The sequence below is a fragment of the Primulina tabacum genome, chromosome 11, assembly GCF_025594145.1.
Source record: "Primulina tabacum isolate GXHZ01 chromosome 11, ASM2559414v2, whole genome shotgun sequence".
Classification (NCBI taxonomy): domain Eukaryota; kingdom Viridiplantae; phylum Streptophyta; class Magnoliopsida; order Lamiales; family Gesneriaceae; genus Primulina; species Primulina tabacum.
In genome coordinates, this window is record NC_134560.1 from 38,587,236 (window position 1) to 38,590,712 (window position 3,477).

The following is a 3,477-nucleotide window of genomic DNA, read 5'->3' on the forward strand; positions in this document are numbered from 1 at the left end:
AACATATAAATTGTAAGCGAGTATTTTTTTTTCAAATATTTATTCTGGTCGAATCCAGCACTCAAGAATGTGGTTCGAATTTTATCAAACCATGCACTTGTTTCAATCCATAAAGAGATTTACAAAGACCACAAACGAGAGTTTTTTCCGCTGGTAATCAGTGCATATAAACTATCTCCTTAAGATCACCATAAAGAAACGTGCCTCATACTTTAATGCAACTTGGGTAGAAGATTCAATCGAAATTATGAAATATTACCATCGGTTATAGTTTTTCAATATTTTTAATTATAGTCAATAGACGAGTGAGTATATATATATATTTATATATATAATTGTTTTGTATTCATCTGTAATGTACTTGGTATATTTGATACTTAATTACCTCTCATACGAATTACAAAATGTCGATTTCGATAAATAAAAAAAAAAAGAAGAAGAAGGGAGAAAATAATTAAAAGGTATAGGTGCCCAAACAGTGAGGAAGAGAAGATGAGAGGTGTGACCCCCTTTTGTTATTAGCCTTCGCTGTCTTGCATGTGAACCCCTCGGTACTACTCCTATATATATATATACAATTATCCATCATCAAGATACATCCCCTTTTTCTCCACAATCAATTTCATAAAAAATGGACGAAATCAAATATTTTAATTTGAACCAATTATTTGTAAGGGAATTTCAATGTAATATCTACAATATCGATCTATCCACTGCTCAATTAAGACACATGTATCCCACCCCCGTTATTAAATCTCATATATAATTGAGAGACCAAGGTGAAAATTACGGAGTTCGACAATAATTTTTTTGAACAAAATACAATATGAATGTTTTTACAGCTGTCAGATGTTGATTGCCTCCTTATTGAAACATCTACTTGTATTTACATCGAGGGGAAAGATATTTTAAGTTTGGTTATGTTGTGTCTCGTAGATATTAAAGTTTGGGTTTTGGTCTAGGTTATGTTTTGATTTTTATTTTTTTCGTCTGAGAGTTGACGTGAAATTTTGAATAGGAAAGCATTCAATGTATGAAATACATATGTTCAAGATCTTGAACAATGAAGTGAAAGCTCTAAGCTAGTTATTTGATCCCAGCAATATAATAGGTGTAATCGCGAACAAGCTATCAGGATACCTCAATCTGTCAAAGAGGAAACCCCATCGAAGAGATAAAACTACCTTGGCCTATTCCCAACCCTATCTTGGCTATGGATCTTAAAGGACGTGGCAGATTTCTTTACTAAACTAATTCAACTACTGATCCGACATGAAAGATAGAATAAAATGGGTCTCCCTTTGGTTGAGCAGTTGTGCTCCTCATTGACTGGAAATGATTGAGATTGTATCGCTCACTAGAGCTCCTGATAAGCTCAGAATGCAAACCCCAGCCCCATAGTATGAAAACCAACTCATCACTTTGTATTTTTTGGATGTGATATATAAAAATATTGATATGTTTCGCGTTACGTCAGCACTCTATAAAAAAACCATAACCAAGATCCTATTAATAACTAAATTTGGTATCTAAAATTCATAGCTTTTTTCCCCAAAAAATCCCTTCCCCTCACTACTCTCATTTATTGTAAGAAACAAATAAACAACACGAAATCTTATAAATAAATAAATCTACATCCTAATTAAAAATATTAATAAAAAAATAAAACCCTCAAAATTATCATATATTATAAATACAATGACCATCCACATTACAAATCCAACTGGCACAGTGAGACCCTCAATAGTCTTAACTCCAAGACAAACCCTTGTAAGATTTCATCCTCATTCTCTTTCGTCTTTTGCCCCCCCTCGCCCTACCCCATCCCCACACGTACGCTATAAACAAAAACAACAAGAAAAACCAACGTAAAATCGACTCAAAGGAACTCCAAATTCAACAACCAAACTCGCAAGAATGGAGTACATTTGCCCTTTTGAAGATAACCAAGAACTCAGCAGCAGTAGTGGGTGTGAATCAGGTTGGACGCTTTACCTTGGACATGACTCCTCCGTCTCTCCACCACAGGCCCTTCAGCAACGTCCAAGAACACGATTTCTTCGACGATGATGATGAAGATTTATCCATGGTTTCCGATGCTTCGTCGGGACCTCCACAGTACTACTTGAACGAAGAAGACAGCTATGGTTCTACTGGAAAAGACAACAACAATGGAGGATGCTTTTATCATTGCCAGATTGTTAAGGAATCTGCATTGTCTGGAAAGAATCTCAAGAGACAGAAAATAGAAGAAAATCGACTTGGAATCAAGGATATCAACGAATATCATCAGTCTTCTTCCAATTTGCTCGATGACACCGCTAGTTCTCCTTTCTTTGGCTTCTCCAATGTAAGCTTGTTTCCTTTATCAATGTATGTTGTTCTTTTGTAATGAATCGTTTGTTTAATGTTTTGAAATATATATGAATTTACAGGAAAGATTCTCCCACACAAGATCGAATCAGGCTTCCATGGAGAATGAGTTGGATTATTCACAAGGATACTCCACGACTCATTTTGAAGTATGTATGTATGTACATATATATATATATATATATATATATATATATATATAATATATATTCAATCTTTTTTTTTAAAAAAAGTAAATTTATTATTCAATTTTATTTTTTTCAGGGTAGAGCTCATAATTACCACGAGACTCATGATTTTTTCCAGTCAGTTTCTGGAAATCAGCAGTACCAAAAGGTCCAAAACCAGTTAAGTGTGTGTATATATATATATACATATCCCAATATATATATATATATATATATATATATATATATATATTGGGATATGTACTATTTAATCCATTTACCTTAGAATTTATTTATTAATTTGGATGTTAAATAAGTGGCTTACAATCTTGTCTTGTCCTATATTTATTTAGTTTTTGGACTCAAAATCTTGCAAGGTGGTTTGAAGGGAAGCGATGGTGATTCGAAGCACATTCGATATTATTTGCATCTCCGATCCTAATTAAGTCAAAAGGGAATTCATGAAGAGATGTTTCCCTTTTTCTTTCCTTTTCTCTTCATTTGTAGCTTTGAATGTAGTACGGATTGGGATTGGGAATGAAGCTTGGTAAATGAAATTAAAAAAAAAAAAATTTGTGGGAATTGAATTTCATTTTGTTCAAAGATTTAGCATTATTTCTTGTGTACAAATTAATAATGGAAATATTTGAGCAATTTCTTTCAATCTTTCTTGTTTTTTTGTTTGTTTGTCTGTCTTTTTATATATGGAGCCCCCATGTTCCCTACATTTTTTAACATGGGAAATTAAGGATAACCTTGTCCATAAAAAATAAAAATAGAAATGAAGGGATTTGGATCCTCGTTATAGTTGAAATAGAGCACTTGATGTTGTACACTTTTTATACGAGATAAATCAGTTGATCATCTGATGGATCTCACATAGTGTCAGATAAAATTTAAAAAAAATTCAGACGAAACGAGATAATCAGTTGATCAT

General features: G+C 32.9%; 1 pseudogene; it reads left to right on the top strand.

The window, feature by feature from the left end:
* Window positions 1–1,729: 1,729 nt before the first annotated feature.
* LOC142519851 (protein SOB FIVE-LIKE 5-like) lies at window positions 1,730–3,095 on the top strand (annotated as a pseudogene).
* Window positions 3,096–3,477: the final 382 nt, after the last annotated feature.